The 23,251-nt window shown below is 51.4% G+C and overlaps 1 long non-coding RNA gene across 1 annotated transcript; it reads left to right on the forward strand.

Moving 5' to 3' along the window:
* The first annotated feature begins 15,975 nt into the window (after positions 1-15,975).
* Positions 15,976-22,230, forward strand: LOC146893256 (uncharacterized). The gene is made up of 2 exons (XR_015003772.2): positions 15,976-17,090; positions 20,719-22,230. It is a non-coding gene; the product is annotated as an uncharacterized LOC146893256 (long non-coding RNA).
* The last annotated feature ends 1,021 nt before the right edge of the window (positions 22,231-23,251 follow it).

The raw sequence follows: 23,251 nt of genomic DNA on the forward strand, positions 1-23,251 counted from the left end.
TGGAATAACACAGCCCCTTCCCTCCCACGGGTGCTGAACTATTTATGGCTCACTGGGGCCTGCACACCCATGAGCTCACTGGCGCCTCCCTATCCGCCCTGGGAACCCAGAGGGCCATGCACCAGCTCTCTGTTTCATCCACTGGGAAACTGAGGTTGGAGCTTAGCCAGGGACTGTCCAAAGCCCAACCTCTTGACTTTTCTGTTCTCCCAACACCCCTAAGTTAGAATAGGGGAGTCTGGGGCTGGAGCCAGGTAGGTGGAGGGTTTGATCTGCTGAGTTAGCCCATCCCAGGAGCTGCAAGGAACCGCAGGGGCAGCAAGCCAGGATGGCGGAGGCGGGAGTTTTCATGTCTTCAGCCACTGGCAGGGCAAGGGCCTGGAAGAAACACCTTCAGGGTGGACATGGGGAGAGTAGGGCCTACAGGCTAGTTCAAAGCATAGTTGGACTGGTTACCTAGGTGAAGGCAAAGGGGGAAAGCAGACTCTAGCTTCCAAATTCAATCTTGGCAATGAGACATAGGTTGTATGTTGGCTGCAGCAGGAGGGACACCAAGGTTATTTCCCATCCATAGACTGCTTAGGTAGAGTTCTTCTGCCATGGACTCTGGGCTTAGTCCAAGTCCTACTGTGTCGCCTCACATAAAAATAGAATTTCTCTGTCTTTCCACTTCACTTCCAATCCTTCAGATCTCCCAAGGATTTGTTCTCTCCCTCCTAGGTCCCAGTCAGTTACCCTTCAAAATTCTTCTCCCTCCTAGTGAGTTCCAGGAGCCCTGAGTCCTTCCCAGAAGCCTTTAGAACATCCCTCCCAGTCCAGAAAACTGTGTAGTTTCTTTGTTCTAGGTCCAGAGAGGATTTCCGAGTCCCCTATAAGACTTAAGGATGCTTGGGGACAAGGACTCTGTCTTCTCCATCAAATGTGGCGAGTTCACCCTGCTTCCACTAGAACAGGCTCTACCCATAGGGGGCGCCAACACAGTACTGTTGAGGCTCCTGCTGTCTCAGGGCACTATGAATCATCCTTGAGGGAGATGGGTCTGGGAACAAGTATATGACACCCAACTGCTTCAGCACCCTTTAGTGGCCTGTGACGACCAGAAGGGAGAACTTTTGGGGCAAGGAGAGAAGCTTCTGATTTGGGGTCAGAGGATGGGAACTAGATAGCGACACCCAAAAAGGCATCTTGACCTTCTAAGCTCAAGAAAGCACCTTGGTGCTCACAAGACCCATGTTGTCCTTGACCCTGCACTTCCAGGCCCAGGCTTTTAAGCAAAACCCCAACCAAGCAATCCCAACATCCTTCCCCAGTCTCTAGGAAAGAGAGATGAGTCAGCTGTGGCCATGAACTCACCCTAGGCAGTAAAAACGGAAAACAAGCAGGCTCTCCTGAAGGACAGGAGAGGAGGAGGGAGCGGGGACAGGGATTTCCCATGCTGTACAGAAGGCATCAGCATCGTTTGAAGTCCTCGAGAGTGAGGCAGCGTCCTTATGGCCCCTAGAAACTCAACCACATCAAAGCCTCTTGAGGAAGGTGTCACATACAGTCACAGTCACACAGTGACCAACTGAGTCCCTCAAAGGAGCGCACAGTGACACACACATGGTTGGCTTGAAGCCATGACACCCAGAGACCCACCAGGCCGTGGCTTCTAGATGGTCACCCTGAAGCGAGCGCATTCAGACTCTCAGACACACGTGCGGACATCTCAGGGTCCTGAGTGGCCGCGCACATCCATGACAGCTGTCTCCATGCAGTCACACGTGGATCATGAGCAACAAACCACAGCTATGCTGACAACCAGCCCTGTCTCCATCTGCCCAGCGCCCACTGGCTCTCAGAACCTGTCTCTGGGACTCACACACACACACCCGGGCACAGACAACACTCGTTTCTACGCGCACGTGGTTGCACAAACACAACCACAAGGTCACATGCAGCCACAACTGCAGCGCTCCCACACGACCACGTGCCAAGCCACGCCCAAGCCACAGGAAGTCACACGCACATTCTGTTACACACCCACCGCATCCAGTTACACACTAGTCAGATGGCCTCAGCCACTCAGGGATCAGCTACACGGTCACAGACAGCATCTCGCAGACACATGGGTCCATGAAACCTCTGGCGCCCAGTTCTGATGGCAGTTGGGCCCTGGGGTGGGAGCCCGAGAGTGTGATTCACACAGCGCCCCACCCCTCCCTCCTCTTGGTGGCCCCTCCCTGGTATCCTCTGTAAGCATTCACTGTCTGGTGTTGGCCAGGCCTTCTGGTGAGACCCTCCATCTCGCCTTGGAGAGGCCTGAGCACCATCAATGCCTTCAGCACGATGTCACTTGCACTGAGCCAGTGAGCAAAGTGTTCCAAATAAGATCCCCACTTCTCATTGTGTGGACATCTATCTCTGCGCAAGAGCTTGAGTGGCCTTGAGAGAACTCGGTCCAGACACCTACCTGTTCCAGGCTTCAGCTTTAAAGACCTGCCCACATCCCACACTTGAATTTCTTTTGGAGGCTGGAGAGATGGCTCAGCAGTTAAGAACACTGGCTGCTCTTCCAAAGGACTCATGTTTGATTTCCAGAACCCACATGAAGACTCACAACTAGCTGTAACTCCAGTTCTAGGGGATCTTATACCCTTTCTGACCTCTGCAGGTACCAAAGTAATGCACAAAAACATATACGAACAAACACCACTGATTCTTACAAAAAAAATTTAAAGTTTTGAAAAATTAAAAAAAAAACTGTTTTGGTTTATCAGCATTTTGAGGGGGTTACTAAGTTAAGGAGACTGACTGATTCTCACATGATTGACAGACCCAGGAAAGACTCCTTGTGAACTTGGCCTCTTTGAAAGATAGCTGGTTTCGGCCAGGTATAGCAGCATGTACCTTTAATCCCAACACTTGGGAGTCAGAGGCAGGCAGATACCTGTGAGTTTGAGGCTAGCCTGGTGTAAGTAGTGAGTTCAAGGACAGCCAGAGTTACTAAGTCAGACCTTGGTTGGGGAGGGGTCAAAAAACAAAACAAACAAACAAAAAATTTGAGTGGTGGTGGCACACACCTTTAATCCCAACACACAAAAAGTAGAAAAAGTATAACTTAAAGACACACTGTACTAAAGTCTAAACAGCTGGGGTTTCATCCAATTTCGTATGTCACCTTAGGCCAGTCCTGTCTGCTCCTGGGCTCAGCTTCTTCATGTGTCTCCTGAGCTTTGGTATGGCGCTGAAAAGTTTTCCCGCCAAGTTGTTTATTAATATGCAAACTTCCGATCCCACCCCATCTCTTCTGATTCCAGAATTCAAAACCCTCTGGTTCTGAGGATTTCAGGCGTCTTCTAGCTCTAAGGCCCATGGCTGTTGAGGGACTAGGGACATAGCCATGCAATCATGAAGACCTGACTTTGAATGCATGTAAAACCTGGACACAGCACACATGCCTATGATTCCAGCACTGGACAGGAGGAGACAGGAGTGTTCTGTGGCTCCCTAACCAGCAGCCAAGCTGCATTAGCTCCAGGTTCAGTGGTGAGCAACGATTAAGAAAGACTCCTGATGTTGACCTCTGGCATACACACACTCCACAGGGACCACGGTAGTTGAGCAGCCCCACAGGGTGGAGGCTGAGGGCTTGTCCACAGGCTACCAAGGGCCCCTCCCTGCCCTGCTGGGTGCCTGGCACTCAGAAGCCACCACCACCTTCCAGGCTAAGCCACGTCATCTTGCTGGTTTGGAAGCTCGGGCTTTGTGGTTGAAGCAGGTGGTGACCGAGTCAGAACTTTCCAGCCCCACGCTCTGCAGAGGCTGGGTTTCCAGGGTGGGCTGGACCATCTGGGGATTCCTGCCACCTTTACAGGGCTGAAAATGCCAGTGTCTTCCAGGACCCAGGACAGACTCCATCCCAATCCCAGGCCTGAGCGTGCAATGCTTGCCCAGGAGGGGACAGTGCAAAGGCAAGGAAGCTCCCTGAGACCTCAGTGAGGGTTGTTTGTTTTCCACTCAGTTTCTTATGTTGAGTCAGTCTGCTTCCTGGTCCCACTAAGTTAGCTATTTTCCTGATACTTAGAGCACAGACTCACACAACATTAGTGGGCACACAGCACATTCCTCTCAGCTATGATGCAGCCCCCAAACATACACATCACCACAAAAACCATGTTACTGACTTTCCACGGGCCAGTGCTCTGCTGGGCCCTCAGTGTTTCATTCCATCTTCTAATAACCTCACGCATAGCATAGCTGTTATTATATTAATGACATCCTACAGATAAGAAAAGTGAAAATCGGAAACCCTAAGCTATCTGTCCAGGGGCACTTAGCTAATATACCAGAGAGCTGGGGTTCAAATCTCTTGCCCCTGCTCTAGAGCCCAGTCCTTTCTCACAGCCCCTGTGGGAATCCCTCGAGACAGGAACTTGCAGACATAGAGTAATGAGACAGACTCTGTGTCTATGCTGAAAGAAGCCAGCCTAAAGCTCAGCTTCCCACTGCAGCAGAGGGCACAAGGTGCACCCAGGACATGGAAGGACTTGGGCTGTTCAGAAAGCACGATATTAAAAATAGCCTTCTATGGTACCTGGGTCTGCATTCCTGTGGCTTCTATTATGCTGTCTTGCATTCTAGCCTTAAAAGTCAGAGAGGGCTGGTCAGAGAACTAGGCAGTAAAGATGCTTGTCACCAAGCCTGACAACTTGAGTTTGATCCCTGGGATCCATATAGTAGAAGGAGAGCCAGTTTCCCAGAGTTGGCCTCTGATGTCCAACTTGGAAATCAATGGAAGCGGGGTGGGGGTGGGGGAGTGGGGTGGGGCGGGGGAAGACAGGGCAAGTGTGCAAGCGTGAGGACACACACATAAACACATACACTCTTAAATAAATGTAAAAACAAAACAATAGATATTTTAAAATCACAGAGAACTAGGGGTTGGAGTATAGTCAAATGCTAGATTGGTTGCCTAGCAGACACACAACCCTGGATTCTACCCCCAACACCCAGAAAACAAAGCAAAGTAAAACAATCACACAGGGCAGAAGGCAGTGGCGCACACCTTTAGTCCCACAAAGCGAGTTCCAGAGCGGTCAGGACTACACAGAGAAACCCTGTCTTTAAAAAACAAACCAACCAGTCCCACAGAATTAGTGAGCAGCCCCTCATGGGTTTGCAGACAAATTCTGACCTCCCACCTACTTTGTGGGACCATCTGCTTGTTTTACTCCAAGGTTTGACTCGGCCATTGTCCTGTCTGTTTGCAGGGGTCTGGCTTTGCTCAGGCTACCACCAATTCTCTTGCATGTCCCAGAGAGACCCATCAGCAGTTGGCCATTGGTCTCTTGTCCGTGTCTCCTCCTTTGTCCACTTAAGAGTTTATTGGGATATTCCGGGACAACTCAGAGAACTGGCCCCCAGAGTCAAGAGGCTGGGGTTCTAATCCCAGTTCTTCCACATCATTGTGCAACGTTAGGCAAGGCCTTAGGCCTCTCTGAGTACTGGTTTCTTCATCTGTGAAATGGGGACAGAAATACTTGCCCCACCTGACAGGGTGGGGCTCTGTTGAGATCCTGCGTGTGAAGGCATTCCACTTGCCACCCAACAAGACCCTCGGAGGACACAGGAGGACTTGAAGGTGACTTTAGGAGTGGCTGAAGAATCCAAGTTGTCGTAAACATCTCAGGATGCAGGACACGGTGTCAGATGCTGCCTATGGGAATGAGAAGCTGGGATGAGCCTGGCTTTGTCCGTGCATGCATTCTACAACCTGGAGAGACACCTCCAGCCATCAAGTCCTCTGGGCTCAGTGACATCATAACAAGGCCAGACTCCTGGACTTTTATTCTTTATTTGCTTTGCTTTTGTAACAGAGTCCCATGTAGGCCAGGCTGGCCTCCAAACCAGCTGAAGCTGCTTTTGAACTTCTGATCCCCCTGCCTCTGCTTCTCAAGTGCTAGAGTTATCAGCTGGTGCCACAACGTCTGGCTTTATGTGGTGCTGAGAATCACACTCAGGGCTTTGTGTATTCTACGTCAGCATTCCATCCAGTGAGCTGAGCTTCATCCTCAACTTTTGTTTCTTGAGACAGGGTCTCACTATGGAGCCCAGGCTAGCCTGGAACATTCATGTGGGGTGTGTTCTATCCATGCACACCCATAGTATATTAGGAGTCATATCCTATCATTATTCTCCATCTTTTTTTCTCTCTCTCTCTCTGAGACAAGACCTCTTACAGAGCCTGAATTTCGCCACTTTGACTGGGCAGGCTGTCCAGTGAGAGTTCCCCAGAGCTGCCCATCTCTACCCCCTCCCAACACTGGGGTTAGTGGAATGCCCAGCTTTTACATAGGTGCTGGAGATTCGAACTCAAGTCCTATTGCTTTCGCAGCAAGCATTCTAGCCACTGAGTCATCCCCAGCCCCCAAGCCCCAGCTCTGAACCTTTGATCCTCCTGCCTCAGTCTCCTGAGTGTCAGGCTTGTGCTACCACACCCAGAATACAAAAACCTTTTGAATCAGGTTGGGCACCAGGCAGGTTCAGTAGGTGAGCAGAGCAGGGAGTCTGGATCTAGGAACCCCAGATTGCATGCGGTTACTGGGTAACTGGCTGAATCTTCACAGTCCTTGAAGGCCCAGCTTGTTGTTGGGTTACCTCACAGATGAGGAAACTGAGACCCACACGGTGGAGTTTTACTTGTCCAAGTCACTGCAGGGTGGAGGCAGGCTTAGAATTCAGACTGACCGGGTCTCCAAGCTGGTGTGCTCCACCTGGCTGCACTGGGGGAAAGGCCAGCATCCAAACTGACAGCCTCTGAGAGGAACAGCACGAGGGAAGGGAGGCAGCAGGGACCTTTGGCAGAAACCCGTCTCTTGAATGTCACCCTGGGGCCTCAATGGAACCCCTGCCACTGGGATTTCTGATGGAAGAGACAAAATCATACTCCCCCCTCAACACACACACTCATTTTCATTCATTTATTTAGTTTGTGTTCACAAATCATTTAGCACGCACCAGTCTTGTGCTGTATGCCATGTTCACACTTTGCAGAACTCTATCTACGTCTTGGAGCAAACCCCACCCAGAGCATAAGACTGGGAGAGAAGAAGCTGCAGATCCAGGGAGAGCCAAGAGGCAAGGGCAGCAGAGCCCTACATGAGGGGACTCTGACAGGATGCTGGAACACAAATATCCAATGTGGGAAGGAAGAAGCTGGAGGACAGCCCGATGTGGTGGCCCAGGTCTGTAATCCCAGCACTTGGGAGATTGAGGTGGGAAGGTCATGAGTCTGAGGGCAGCCTGGGTTATAGAGCGAAACCCTGCCTCAGAATAGCAAGAGTCTAAGGCCAGTGTGGTTCTGTTCATGCCAAAGTCCCCAGAAGACAGAAGCAGCAGTCAGAGGCAGGAAAACTAGAAGGAAAAGTATGGAAATCAAGTGCCAAGCCAGGGTGTCTGTGGAGAGAGTCACAATCCAGGAGGGCCCCTCAAGGGATGCCTGGGAAGCTCTGTTTCTTGGCCAAGCACCTAGTTTATAAGTATTTCTTCATCATGTGCTGTGATTTTTGTTGTTGTTGTTGTTTTTGAGACATGGTTTCTCTGTAGCCCTGGCTGTCCTAGAACTCACTCTGTAGACCAGGCTGGCCTCACACTCAGAGATCTGCTTGCCTTTGCCTTCAGAGTGCTGGGATTAAAAGCTTGTGCCACCACTGCCCAGCTTGTTTTTCACTGATTTCCCCACAATCACACACACACACACACACACACACACACACACACACACACACACACACACTGTGCGACTGAATTTGCTGATCTTCACCAAACCTCCCATGTGTGCTAGAGAACTTCACAGGTTCACAGGGAGAGCGCACTCCCTGGTGGGATAGCAATAGTCTTGTCATTCCAGTGTGGGGGGAACCGAAGCAGGAGGAATTGAGAGTTCGAAACTGTCTGAGGCTACATAGTGGGCCCTTGTATCTAGAAAGAGAATGGAGGTAAAGGGAGGGAAGGAGGAGAGAGAGGGCAAGCTGGAGCCGGAGTGGAACACATGGTCCAAGCCGGAGAGTAGGAGCTCTTTTCCAAGGCAGGAACTTATTTCGTGAAGAGCCCAGAGGCCAAGAGGGTCACTTTTTCTCCCCAGGTTCACTGGCAGAGCACCTGCCTAGCATGCACAAGGCCCCAGCACAACACAAATAAATAAATAAATGGGAAAGATTTAAATATACAAAACAAAAGAAACACCACTTCTTTTCCATGATTGTCTGGGAAAATTTGAGCCCCAGACTCCAGGATTTGCCCCACCCCCACCCCCCACGCCTTCTCTCAGCACAGCATAAACCAGAGTGGAGCCAAGAACACTGAGTCAGAAGGCCTGCTCTGGAAAGCCAGCTCTGTGAACATAAATCAGGTTTTCCCTGACGAGACATTTCAACACGGGCCTCAGTGTCTTTATCCATAAAATGGAACCGGTAAACCATGTACTTCGCAGGTGGTTACAGAGCCCCGGTGTCAAACGCTTTAGGGAATATTGTGGGCATGGCACGTGTTTTAATGTTTATTTTGTTTTCTCTTTTTGTGGTGTGGGGCACAAGTCATGTCACACATATGGAGGTCAGAGGACAACTTGAGGGAACCAGTTCTCCCCTTCTACCAAGTGGGTCCTGAGCCATGTTGCTGGTCCACATTGCATGCTTTTAAATCCTCTAAATCCTTGGGCATCTGTCTCCTATCCCAAACACTTGCTTTTTCAGGAGGGACTCAGGACAAATCCTCACCCTGAGAATCCCCAGCCCTGGCTTCCAGTGTTCCGGCCTGGAGCTTCAGGCCCGAGCTGCTTCAGAGTGGTTCCAGGAGCAAGTTTACCAAGTTGGAGGAAGCCAGGCCGGGGAGGTGGCATTCCAGGCGGCATGTCAGCTAGTGAGTCAGGGCTGGGGCGGCCCTTTCTGGGTCCCTGGAGGTGGGGGAGGGCTTGCCTCTGGCTCTGGGCCCAGGCTGGGTTGCTCATTTGCATATATCTGCATGTATGTAAGTTTCACCTGCTTACATTGGCAGGGCTGGGAAAGACACCTGTGCAGAAGGCACGGAGGGATCCAAGTCCGCGTGGCTGGCTGCCTGCTGGAACATCAACCCAGAATCTTGGTCCATGCTTCATGGACCAATCAAATGCTTTGAAATCCCTGAACCGAACACAGGGCTTCTTTCCTGGGTTCCCTGGTTGCCTGGTTGCCCAGGCCAGGAGCTTCAGCTTCCTCCTCCCTCCCCCAACCCTTCCGGGCCTCCCCTACAGTCACCAAGCCCACTTGGGGGTTGTCTTTGAGCCACTTTTCTCTTGGCTTCCTTCCTCTCTGTTGCCTCTGCCACTATGCCCCTGGAGGACTTCCCTCCTCACTCAACACCTGACCCCATTGCAAGGGCCTCTTCTCCAGTTCTCTGTCACCTAATCCCCTTCCCCAATCATGGTACCCAAGGTGCTCCTGCGAAGCCCCTCTGCCTCCATCCGGGTCCTACCTTTCCACCCCTCAATGCTCTAGGTAGAGCACGAGGAACACTGGGAGCCCTTCCCGGGGAGCAGCCTCCCCAGTTCCCATCACTTTCTTAACCCTGCAGCTGGGTGAACAGAGGCTCGGCACAGGCAGGGTCTGTGCCTCAGTTTCCTAACCTGTGAAACAAGAATGAGAAAAGGACTGCCTCACAGCTTTGTGTAGCACATGAATGCCAGGAGTGACTAGTCATTGTTCATAGTATTTCTTTTCTTACTGCCTTGTAGAGGACACTGGCCTCCAGGCTTCCCAGGCTCTTGCTGAATGATAGATACTCCAGGGGGGGGGGGGGGGGGGGGAGACAGTCCCCTGGCAGTTACGATGGCCAGCTGGCTGAGGATTCTAATTGCAGCTTTTAGAAAGGGGATTTGGCTCTTTTGTGCCTCGATGTCCTCATTTGTAAATAAATAAATAAATTTAAAAAAAGGGATAACGTGGGTATCTATATTAGATAGCAACTCTACCTTATACAGAGATACTGTGATAAAGAGAGGCATTTCGATCCTTAGCATAGTGCTTGGCACACAGACAGCATTTGATGATGGTGCAATCATTACTGTTATCCAAAACACAGGACTCAAATTCCCACAGAGTCCCTTCTGCCTCTAAGGTCCTGGGATAGGCCTCCCCACATCTCCCATCCAGAGGACCAGGACCTCCTGCTCTCTTGTGTGAAAAGCAACAAAGGTGCCATTGGGTTGAATGAGGGTTGTGACTATAGGCTCAGCTCCCCCCTCCACATTCATTTTGAGGTACATGCCAACCAGAACTTGGGCTGCAGAGACACAGCACGGAGGCTGGGAGGGAGGGCAAGCCGGCCCAGTTGGCCTGCGAGTTGAAAATGTGCTCTTCCACGTTGTACGTACTTTCCTAAGGGGGCCGCTGACCCTTGGCACAGCCCCGGGCCTACATCACAGCCTGCTCTGCCCACTCTCTTCCCTCTCACCACCTCCCCCAGCCCTTTTCAGCAGCCCTTGAAGAACTCCAGGCTGGGCGATCCTCCTCCAGCTGGAATTGCAGAGGGTGTTCCATGACGCAGTGCGGAGGGGCCCTGGAGTGGATATAGGAGACACTGTTATTTTCTTTCAGCTACCACATGGGCCTGGGTCCCTCCTCCTCGACAGCCTTCCTGGTTTTAGCCCGGTGGGGGTGGGCTTGAAAGAGAGGGAGGGGTGACAAGGAACTGCTTCTCTCTGTGGCCCCTCCTGGTGTAAGCAGAGGGAAAGTCTTTGGGGATTTTGTTTCTTGTTGGGTAGGTGGGCTGTTGTTTTGCAGACATGATTATTTATCTCGTTTTGGGAGTGAGGAATGATTCTGCAGGGCTCTCTGGGCTAGCTGAAGTCTGCTCCCCAAAGCAAAACTCTCCCATCCCTCCCAAACCCAGAGCTACAGAGAGGAGGCAGATAGTCCTAAGGACTGTAGTTCAAAATAGCATCTTGGGAGGGCCAACACCCTGCCTCCTTTTAAATAAAGGAAAATAAGTGCAGACCTACAAGGAACTTGATCTCCACTGTCTGAGTGAAAGCAACAACCCCAACCTGTATAGAGACCCTTCTTTACCCCAGGGGGTCGGGAAGGCAGGGTGAGCCTGTGCTCTGTGTTTAAATGGTAGCAGGCTCAGTGCATGTGAAGTGCGTGCGTGTGTATGTGTGTGTGTGAAGGGTATGGGAGTGGTAGCCTACAAGCGTGTGTGCAGGTCCGTGTCTAAGGGTTCTGTTTTTTGTGGTGGCTGCCCCTGCACACACTGGCTTCCTCATCGGTTGCCCACTACAGGCGTTTTCTAGCTCCGTGTCCCCCTTGAGCCTTCACCTACAGCCTACTGATAAGGAATGAGGAGCAGAAAGCCCGAATTTCTGTGCGATTCTGGGGTCTGAGGACCTAGCCAAGCCGCCTTCGTTCCAGACCCGGCTTGTTCGTAGCAGGCGGGATGGCCTCCAGTTAATTTGCAAAGTTCTTGAGGGTGTCGGGAGCGCGCTCGTCGGGACTGTTCCCCACCAGGCCGGCTCCCCGTGAGGGGCCCTCCGTCCACTGGTGGCCCCTGTGGGACACTCCGCCGAGAAACCCTGCCCCACTCACCCATTCAGACCCCCCAGTCCCTGCGCTTGAGGAAGCTTGGCACCGTGTGGCTTCCACCCAAGCCACAGAAGCACTTTCGTCCACCACTCCCGACTTTAAGTTACAGTTTTCTTTGGGGGACGGTGTCCTGGTCAAAGAATTATTTATAGTTAAACTCTTAGCATAGGTGACTTTTCATATTCTTGTGTATTTCAAATGCCCGGGTCAATCTCAGTTAAACAAAGTTTGAAGTTAAACAAAGAAAACCGGGGATGCAGGGGTGGGGTGGGGTTATTGCTGAGACCGTGTGGGGTGGGGGAAGATTCTCGTGGGAGCCCCACGCCAAGCGTTGCCTGGACCAGATAGCGCTGACCACAAGACTTCTCCGCTCCTGATTCACGGGCAGTATCTTTAGGGATTATTTGGAAAAAAGCTCTCGGGAAAGGGGAGTGAAAGTGGAAGTGAGCGCAAAAGAAAGCCCTTAGCCAGCCGGGATTGCAGAGCCCGTTAGCACCAGGGCTCGCCAAATGCTCCGTCAGAAAGAGGAAAGGAGACCCGGTGGTTCAGCATCTCCGGCAAAATGGGATGAGGAACGCTGTCTTCTACAGGCGGCTCCTTCCCCAGGCCTCTACCGGGGCTCTACCACAGTTTGAGGGCAAACCGGTGGGAGGCTGCAGCAAAATTGAATTGTTTAGTTTCTCCAAACCGAATTACAAAGTCCCCTCCAAATAGAACTTTAAAGCTTGCTGAGAACAGACAAAAACAAAACCGATTTCATTTGAGAGCTGTGACCACAGAGAAAGGGTGTGTGTAATTCCAAAACGACCCCCAAGCCCGCAAAAAATCTCTCGTGGGGAGTGAGAAACTCTGTTTCCCTGAGCAGATCGGTTTAGGTGCGAAGTGGAGTTGTAATTTCAGAACTCCACACCTGGCCCAGGCTGCATAAGCCATCCTTACACAGTACTGAGCCCTGCGAGTGTACTGCGGGAGCCCTTTTTTCCGTCCAGCCTTGACTATGAACTGCCCTGGAAGCTCGCTGTTTTGGGGAAGGATGATCATGCTACAGGAGGAACCTGGACACAAACCAGCCTCTAGCAATATATCCTTCTGCCCGCAAGTTAATAAAACCCAAGTGTGAGCCCGGCATAGTGGTACAAGCCTTTAATTCCAGCGCTTGGGAGGCAGGGGCTGGTGAATATTCGTGAGTTCAACCTGGTCTACAGAGCGGAATTCCAAGACAGCCAGGGATACATAATGAGACCCCGCCTCAAGGGGAAAACAACAACAGCAACAACAACAACAAAAAAAAAACCAAACCAAACCAAACAACAACAAAAAACCCCACAAGCGTTTGTTGATGTGTACTGGCCTTCAAGGGAATCAGGCTGCCCCAACTGCTCAGCCTTCCCTGCTAACTAGTCCCCACCCCCACCCCACCACTAGTTTCCTTGGCACTAGGTTCTTCAAAGCAGATCTCCCAGAAAAAAACACTTGGGGAGTTGGTTCCTACTTTTGTGAGCTGCAGGAGCTATCTGTAGTAATAGAAAAGGGTTAATTTGTCCTCCCTCCCTCCCTCCCTCCCTCTTGTCTGTACTTTCTTCCTCCTCCCTTCCTCCCTTCTTCTTCTTCTGCTTCTTTCCTCCTCCTCAGTTTTATGTTCTTGGATTCTGGAGTTTGCAAGCCACGGCGTAGCTAATAGCTAACAAACAGAGGACCAGAATCTCAGTCCAGCCCCCTCCTCTCCCTGTGACTTCTAACAGGAACTGGGAAAGCTCAGAGGAGACATTCACTAGGGACCTTGCTCTGGAGGTGATCCCAAAGCCACGCACTGCAGAGCCTGCCAGAACACCTACCTCCGCCCTTGTTAGGTCCAGCACAGAAAGGATTACCTGACTCTGAAGTTGTCCGCCATCATCCTTTCCGTTCTAGCTTCAAAAGAGTCCTTATGAAACCTGCTCCAACAGCCCCACCTCAAAGGGCATTCTCTTCCTTTGATTCACAGGGCCAGAGAGGCCATCCTTGGGAACACTATGAAGGCCTCCCTTCTGAAGAACAAAACAGCTAGCTTGGCAGCGGTGGCACACACCTTTAGTCCCCACACTCAGGAGGCAGAGGCAGGTAGATCTCTGTAAATTCAAGGCCAGCCTAGTCTACAGCAAAACGAGTCCCAGGACAGCCAGAGCTACACAGAGATATCCTGTTTCAAAGAAGAAGAAGAAGAAGAAGAAGAAGAAGAAGAAGAAGAAGAAGAAGAAGAAGAAGAAGAAGAAGAAGAAGAAGAAGAAGAAAAAGAAGAAGAAAAAGAAGAAGAAAAAGAAGAAGAGGAGGAGGAGGAGAACATAGTGCTAGAAACCCCGTCTCAAAAAACGAGAGAGAGAGAGAGAGAGAGAGAGAGAGAGAGAGAGAGAGAGAGAGAGAAAGCTTGGAAAGCAATGTCCTCAGTTCCTCATAGCCCCAGCTCCAAGGAGGTAGGGAGGGTGCGGGGGTGGGGTGGGGAGTGGTCCTATATGAAAATAGCATTTACCTGCTGAGCAAACTTCCCCAGTCAACCTGAGAAAGAGGGTCTCCTACGGAGCCCCCTCATCAAGCTCCAGGACTACAAGGTAGAGAACCCTGCACCACTAGCAAGCAGGCCTTTTCTTGGAGAAACTAATTTCTGCCCCTTGGGGGACAGATTCCTTTTCTCTAGACTGCGAATTTCAACAGTCCCTAGACATTCCCCGAGACTTTCTCTTTTGATTTATTTTTATTTTATGTGTACAGCCTGGGGACCAGAGGCCAGAAGAGGGTGTCACATCCCCTGGAACGGGAGTTGCATGTGGTTGTGAGCTGCCATATGGGTGCTGGGAATTGAACCCGGTCATCTGGAGGAGCAGTGCTCTTAACCACCAAGTCCTCTCTCCAGCCCCAGACCTTGTCTATTTTATAAGGCCTACATCTGCTCACAGCATAGTGCCTTCATCTACTCTTCCAGTCTTATCTTTTTCTCTAATAGCTGTCTTCTTTCCCAACACCCTAAGATTGCTACCTTTCCTTTAAGCCCTAAGTGTGTGTGTGTGTGTGTGTGTGTGTGTATGTGTGTGTATACAAGTATGAAGATGGCTTGCATAACAGAAGGATCAAGTGTGTTGGGTTTACTAGGGAATCTGTGTGGATTTGTGGGCTAAGGGACAGACCTGGGCAGTGGTGGTATGTGCCTTTGCCTCTAATCTCATCATTACAGAGGCAGGGGCAATCAGATTTCTAAGTTCAAGGCCAACCTGGTCTACAGAATTAGTTCAGGAGAACCAACACTACAGAGAAACTCTGCCTCGAAGAAACAAACCAAACCATAACAAAAGAACTGTCTCTCATTCTGTGAAACAGCTTAGATGTGGGGGAGGGGACTTATCTTCCATACGGTAGGTGCATGAGCATATTTCTATGTTTGGATTATCTTATTTTTGAGAATGAGTATCAGTAATTTGGCTTCTAATACATTTGTAGAAGGCAAGCACAGTGCTTTTTACATTTAAAATTTGCTACATTTATTTGGTTTTGTGTTATGTGTACATGTGTGTGTCCTTGCATAACGAAGTCCACATGTGGAGGTCAGAGAATAGCTTCTGGGAGTCTGTCCTTTCCTTCCATCATATGGACTCTGGGGACCCAACTCAGATTGTCAGGTTTGGAGGCGAGTGCCTTATCTGCCAAACCATCTCATCAGCTTTAATGCTGTGCTTTTATTCAAAGAGTTGTTCTTATTTGTATATGCAGATGTATATGCACCACACCTTAAAGTCTGTGTTGGAGTCTGGCAGTGATGGCTGGCTAAATGTGTCTTTTATCCCAGTGCACGCCTTTTATCCCAGCACTCAGGAAGAGGCAGGTAGATCTCTGAGTTCCTGGCCAGCCTGGTCTGCAGAGTGAGTTCCAGGAGCCAAGGTTACACAGAGAAACAAGGTCTAGGAAGAAAAATAGAAAGTCTGTGTTTGCAGGTTCATAAATGAGCCTCTTTTCGTAAAGGGATACTGGTATATGACAACATATATGTGGTGCTTAGATTAATTCCCTGTGTATTTTTGCACATGGGGCAACATGGATACATGTTCATAAGGCCTTGTATACCCTTCAGAGGCAGGTCCTGCACAAGCCTGGAAGTGCAAAGAAGCTAGCCTATTTTCTGTGTCCTCTCAGGAGCCTCCAAACTAGATTCACCCCCCCTTCCCAGATTTTGTCCCAGTTCATACAAGGCTACAGTTTGAGCGGAGTGCCAGGAAAGGCGGGGCTCGGTACAGGCGAATCCCAGACATCAGATTCCCTCCAGCAACCTCAAGGGCCTGCGGAGCTGTGGTGTCGCAACCAAACCGGGGCCCCTGGCGGAAGCGGAAGCCTGCACTGGGGGTGGTGAGGCGCAGTCGCGGCGGTCGCGGCGTGCCAGGCTCTGGGCACCCGGCGGGGGCGTGCGCGCCACGCGCGTGCGGGGCAGGCTGAGCGCCAGGCGGCACCCTCCAGGCCCCAGCGTCTGTTTACCAACAAACTACCATCGCTCAGCAGCTACGCATTCCGACGCGCTGAATAAGCGACCGGCGCTGGCAATCTGCTTTCCACTCCCTCGCAGAGCCCAGGCAGCGTGGAGCCATGCGCACCGGCTCGACCCGCAGAGCGCGAACACAGGTTCTGAATCCGCGCAGCGTCTCCAGTCACCATGTAGCTCCCCTTGCCCCTTGGCCATCCCAGGCCCAATTTCCTAGCACTTGGACGTTGTTACCGAGATTTCCTGACTCCTCTTGTCTCCAGAAATTTGGAGTAGGCGCCGAGGTGCAGGGCCCAGGGCTTGCGCACCGCACCCCTCCCGTTTCCCGGTGTGTGCTAACTGCGGGGCGGGCCCAGCTCTGGGCCTCTCTGAGGTCACCATACGATAGCCAATCCTGGGTGTCTAAGTGGGCGGGGGACTCCTGTGATCCCGGGAACCGAACCCAGAGAAGATGGGGGACCCAGAACTTAGGGGGGAGGGGAAAAGTCACGGGCACCCCAAAACCTCTTTTTAGGGTGCTATCTCTCACCCAGAAGAGGCTTAGAGATATATTTTCTCTGGGATCTGAAGTGTGGGGTGGCTTGCTGGGGGTGTGTGTGTGTGGGGGGGTCCATCTGCCTCAATTCTGGAGACTTTGAAAGGTGTTGGCATAGAGAGTAGATGGCGTGCAGGTCTATGACCTAGGCCCTGTGGCCGAGTATCGGCCAAAATGACCTCTTTACCCTGTCCCCTTCCTGGCCGCGATGCCTCCAATGTAGTCTTCCCGGACCTCGCCCCCGTCCCGTCGGTAGTGGCTGCCTACCCGCTTGGCCTGTCAACCAAAACCGCAGCTTCCCCCGATTTGTCCTACTCCCAGCCTTATGGCCACCTCCTGCCCTATTCCTACCCTGAGCCAACAACCTCAGGAGACGCCTACCTGCCCAGCCAGCAACTCTTGGCGGCGTGGTCTCAGCCCTTTCACCCGCCAGTTGAGCACCCGCAGGAACTTGAAACAGGTAAGTGTGGCCGCGGAGGCTCTTCTCACCTCTGGGATCTGAGTTGTGTTTTCATAAATTTCTCCCTCTTCTGTTTACACGCGGCAAGCGGGATGCAAATGGTACACGGATTCCAGGGATTCGGCGGTAGGGGGAGGGAGAAAGGATGGGGGAGGAGCGGAGGCGAGTTGATCTAGGTTTTCTTTTTAGATCCGACCTGGTTTCGATTTGCAGTTTTGTGAAGCCGGGCGGGAGAGCCTCCTACCCCACCCGCTGGAGTAGTAGTGAAGTTGTGTGTGTACCTCTGTGTAACGGAAAACTATCATAATCCAGATGTGGGGATGGAGACCTAGCTCCTTTCCCGAGATTCTCCTCACCCTTCACCCCTTTCCCTTACATCACCCAGAAACCAGTATGCGAGCCAGACACTAATGAACAGAAATCAGTTCCCAGCAAGCAATAGATAGGTGGACAACTAGGAGGGGATCCTTCTCCTTTCCTGGACCCCACCCCCCCTTTTTTCTAGAGGCGCCTAACTCTGTTTGGTAGCTGGCTGCTGCAGAATCTGGGTGTAGGACCCTACCAACCATTGTTCAAAGAATAAAGTTACAGGCTGGTCAGTCTCAAAGCCTTCCCCTGGCCACCTCAGACTTACACCTAAACCATCCTCACCCTTAATTTAGGGATAGATTAGGCCCAGTTCCTGTCGTTGCCTGCAGCAAATCTGAGCTCCAGAGAAAGCACTCACTAGAAGGCCTCAGTGAAGGCAAGGGACTAGCTGGCCTTCCTAGGCCTGACTTTAGCACAGCCGCACTGACCGCCCTTGGCTGGCACTGCAAGGATGCTGGCTATCCGTAGACCCAGGTGTACAGACTTCCCAGTCCCTTTGCATTGCTCCTGTTGCCCTTGGCGCACTCCCAACCATGCACATCTGCGGGACAACTTCGTTGTATTCAGCCCCAAACCAAGATGTTTCTCTCTCTCCCCACCCCTTACTCTGACATAAATTCATGAACCCCCAGAACCCGAAGTCTCTAATTCCTTGTTTTATGATTGGAGAAACCGAGGCAGGAAGAAAGGATGCAAGTTCATTTTCCTCAAGGAATGGAGCCAGAGAAGGGGGACTTTAGGGAACTTATTTAGAAACCCAGAAACTTAACCCCTTCTGTTGCAGAACTGGGGGTGGGTCTGCTGGGTTGCTGGGTCTGCTTGAAGGAAAGGGGGGGAGGGTGTTATGTACCTCTTGGACTTTCTTTTTAGATATGCTAATATACACTGGGGAAGCAGAAACAGGAGGATCCTGAGTTTGAGGCCAGCCTGGACAACTTGATATATATAGTGTGTGTGCACTTGGGACAGTGTACATTTTGGGAACCTGATCTTACCTCGGGAGAACTACTCTGGCAATAAGGTTGAGTTGTCGGGTTTGTCTTCCATATTCTGCTGTCCCTTGCTTGGTCCAAGAACAATGGAGTGGAAAATTCTTTCTAGTACGTCCTTTACCCGGGTCCAACGAAAAACCACGGACTCCGGGCGCTCGCATTCACGAGCAAGTACGTCTTTAAAATAGATCTTAGCATTTCACTGTTGGAACTGTGTGGACCGCCCGTTCCTGAATGAACGATTGGAGAAAGACAGAGGGCTTGGGGGTCTACTAAACCCACACTACGTGTGCAGCTTCATCCCTGGGAGGCTCTTGGCTCAGAGAAAGTTGAGAGCCTCATCAGCACCCCGTTAAGGCTGCGGGTGCGGCGACCACGCCTCCAGGGAGGCCCTGGGGACCCGTTATCGCGACCCGGGTAGATCCAGTTGTGACTTGCCACAACTAGTATGGAGAAAGGCAGCTGTCCCGGAAGGCACCTGGAAGGTGACCTGCTCTGAGAGTTCAGCAATCCAAACTGTCTTTCTTCGCACGGTCCTGGCAACCTCCGGGCAGCCAAGGAGGCGCGGGTGGTCGCTTGGCTGCCAGCCCCGGGAAAGCGGTGGGATTGAAGCGAGAGAGACTGGACAGCCTCGGGCAGGAGCGGAAACGTAACGCCTTTCTGGGAATTGGTCGAAGGGACCTCAGAGCCCGCAGCCCCCAAGGCCACGGGTGAGATTTGCGGGGGAGGTGAAGGCAGCGGTTACTGTAGCCTGTGGGCGGGGACCCTGACGGGAGTCTAGGGATGAATGAAGAACAGAAGGACAGAAGCTACTCCTGCCCCAACCGGGGCAGGGTGTTGGGGGGGGGTGTTCTACTTGCTCTTGTCTGGGGTCTTCACAACAGACAGGCAGGGAATGGGGCGACTGTCACCCGAGCATTTTGTCATCCTAGGCAGGCCTTTTGCCTCTTCATACACCCACTTCTCTCATCCTCTCGGACAGTCTCAGTATCCCTTAGAATGGCACAGGTTGGAGCCCAGGTTTCAGGAACGAAGAAAACCCAAGGCCTCAATCCTGACACCACAGCCCATAGCTGAACTTGGAGAACCTGGCTGGTAGGCAGGGGCGGAGTGGGGGTTGGGGAACAGGACCAGATCCCATTCTACTGCCCCGCATCTGGGCCAGAAACGACCTGCAGATTGCTGCCTATCCTGGACCCGAGTGGCTTCCCCTGACTTGGCCCGGAAAAAGCCTCCTCCGAGTCAGCTGTCGGAGGGAAAAAAAGAGGTGATCACTTTTACATCAAGGTACACTAAGGCTCCGTGCCTTGATACTGGCAGTTCAAGACAGACTTATACAGACCCCTTTCAGAAGTCAGAGGGTGCCATGCTGACAAGCCAACTACCTTCTTCATCTTTAGACCTTAGCTCAGCTCTCCGCAGCCTTTTGCTCTAACTCTTATCTAAGCAGGTACCACTGTAGCTACTGAATTCCGACCTCCCACAGTGGGAGCCATGGTGGTAACTTCAACCAGGGCAAGAAATGCAGCTTCAATCCACAAGTTGCCGGTGTAAATAGGAATTGAAAAGGCAGAGAAATAGACAGGGCTCCCCCCACCAACACGCACTGAGACCCAGGTTGATGGTGTTGGCTGCACTGGTTTTGCTGATTCCCGATGGCTTGAGCCTATGGAAATACCTAACTTAACCTGGTCACTTCACGGGCTTACAACACAGCTTTCTGCTGCCTCCCAGAATCAGAGAAACCAGTGCTGTCCCCCAGCCCTCCCAGCAGCCTCTGATCACGAAGCTGCACAACCTAGAACCATCTATTCCACCCTGAAGTTGCATGAACACCTGAACCAGCATTTCCAACACACACACACACACACACACACACACACACACACACACACACACACACACAGAGTACCTGGCTCTGTCTGAAAGCCCTCAGTGCAGCTTGAACTCACCCAAACCCAAGTAGGGCCAAGCTTCCCAGTCCCTGGTTTCTGAGACTCCCATAGAGGAGACCCATGATTCTGCTGACAGCTCTTCACAGATGCCCACAGCTGATTGGCAGCAAGGGTTGAGGGCATATACTAGAGGAGAATTGGGCTCCAGAAGAGGAGGGCAGCAGACCGGAAGTTGAGACTGAGGGCCTTAGAACTGGAGGGCTGGAGCAGAGGTTCACAAGGCTCACTCTGTAGCTAGGTCCCTTTCCCATTCTCAAGGCTTTTGGGGACACTTCTAATCTATCCTCTTTTCTTTTTCTCCCAAATGTAAAGATTGGTTTCAGAACTAACGCTCCAAACAGAAGAAACTCCTGAAACAGAACTTTGGGGAGCAGAAAGAAGACTTCTCTGAGAGACCCCCCATTCCCTGTCTCCCTGCTCCCCAAATCTTCCATCCTTCTGGGGTCTACCCAAGGCTGGCGCCCTGCCTACCAGTGGCCATGACAATGGCTTTAGAGCCTGGTATCAGCTCCCCAGATGTGCGGCTTCTGCCTCAGATGCTGTGAGTCTAGAGCGGGGGCTGGTTAGGCTCCAACCTTCCTGTCAAGCCCAGGACCATCGCACCTGCTCTCCTTCTGGGGGGAGAGGAAACCAGCTCCAGATGGATTTTTCTCAAGACAAGAAGCAAAATGAGAAAAAAGAATGGAGTGGGAGTCTGGATCTCCAAGCCAGCTAACTGAATCAAAGGCTTTAATCTTTAATCTGTCCCCAGTGCTACCATGGACTGGACATCTCCTCCTACCAGCAGGACAAAGACTTTAGAGAGAGCGGCACTGGCTAGAGTTTAGACTGCAATGGTCTTTCTTGCCTCTCCCCCTTTCTTCACATGACTGCAGCCTCACCATAGCTTAGGATCTAAGCCAGGAAGAAAATAAATATTATTTCTGGCCTGCACCTTGGGCCCTACTAGCCCGTCCATGAACAAATCCAGAAGTGGACACAGTCTCTGTTGTAGGTCATAAAGCCTCTGTTTTTTTTTTCTACCAGTTATCAGTGATGGTCAGCCCATTACCTCCCTAGCTGGAGGTGCAGTCCAGTGGTAGAGTAAGTGCTTAACATGTAAGAGGCCCCAAAACAGACATATGGAGTGTTGGCCTGGCGGTGGGTGGTGATGCACGCCTTTGCCTTTAATCCCAGCACTTGGGAGGCAGAGACAGGCAGATCTCTGTGAGTTCAAGGCCAGCCTGATCTATAAGAGCTAGTTCCAGGACAGGCTCCAAAGCTACACAGGGAAATACTGTCTTAAAAAAGAAAGAAAGAAAGAAAGAAAGAAAGAAAGAGAGAGAGAGAGAGAGAGAGAGAGAGAGAGAGAAAGGAAGGAAGGAAGGAAGGAAGAAAGAAAGAAAGAAAGAAAGAAAGAAAGAAAGAAAGAAAGAAAGAAAAGTATTGGCCTGTGGGCAATTTGTGCTTCTTTTCAATGGTCCTCTACCCCTGTATCTACCCCATTTTGAATTGATAAATCCTGGGTTTAGTCATCCATATAATTCAACAGGTGTAGATTAAGAGTCTAGGCCCACTACCCTCCATCCTTGATACCTAATGAGTACACCTGCTCATATTCTTGGAAGCCCAGAAGATGAAACGGGACAGATTCTCTGGATCCATGCCGGCATAGCTGTCTCCAAATAATGGGATGGGCTTGGCACTTCAGTTCCTCACGGTTGCCTCAGCCCAAGAAACTGTTCCAATTCACCATTATTCTGTCCAGCATCCCCAGGGTCTTGCCATCTCTCAAAATCACAAGCTTTAGAGATTAAAATGTATGCAAAAAAACAGAACAAAGAATCTCTCAGAGTCCTGGGTGTTATGTATGTTTGTATCCTCGGTTCATCCTGGTTGCTCATTTTTCTCTGCCCTCTGATACAGGCTCTCCTTGACCAGAAGTCATAGACACTAGATTCTTTTTTTATTGTGATTTATTATTTTTATTTTATGTGCATTGGTGTTTTGCCTGCACGTATGTCTGTGTGAGGGTATGTGGGTGCTGGGAATTGGACCCCGATTCTCTGAAAGAGCAGTCGGTACTCTACCCACTGCGTCATCTCTCCAGTCCAACATTAGAACCTTGTTATGCCTCTGCCACCAGCTAGCTATGTGGTTCTAGCTCTGGAATGTTCTAGCAGTGCTGCTAGCACCGTAGGAAATGAGAAGATGCTCAAAGAGGGAAAGGCCAAAGTCAGAGTGGCCTTTGTCAGCAGTTACCTCCTGGGCCAGCTGTGGAGGAGTCAGGCACCTCACAGCCACCATGTTCTACCTCAGTCCAGGCTCATCCCTGGAAGAAGCGAGCTGCTGGGGGTGGGATGGCTTTGGACTACAGAAAGGGATGGGGGAGGAAAAAACACCAGAAGGAATTGGAATTCTCCATCTAATGCACACGTCTATGGATCTCCTGCTGGGGGTCCTAGGAGTACCACCCTGGTGACAGGTACAGATGCTTCAGGCTAACAGGTGGCTAAACAGATGACGGGAGACAGTGTGACAAGAGGTGGAGGAAAAAGCAGGACAGAGGCCATGTGGGCACCATCCAGAAGCCAGCGTGGGCTAATGGAGTTAGGGCCAGGTGAGAAGGCCGGTTGGCTGCCAGAACATCAGGCCTTGGCAGCATCAGGATTCACTGGGTGCCACAGCTCCCAGCACACAGACAGCATTGGAGGTGGGCTGAGGACAGGGTCAGTCATTCAGAGAATTCAGCCCTGAGTAGCCCCAGGGACTGGGGAGGGGCCTCCAATTCCAGGCCAAAGGCTTCAAAGGCTGGTTTCCCCGCCCACTGCCTGACCTGTTCCCCATCACAACAAGCTGAGGGCAC

The sequence above is a fragment of the Myodes glareolus genome, chromosome 9 (genome assembly GCF_982192425.1).
Source record: "Myodes glareolus chromosome 9, mMyoGla1.1, whole genome shotgun sequence".
Lineage (NCBI taxonomy): Eukaryota > Metazoa > Chordata > Mammalia > Rodentia > Cricetidae > Myodes > Myodes glareolus.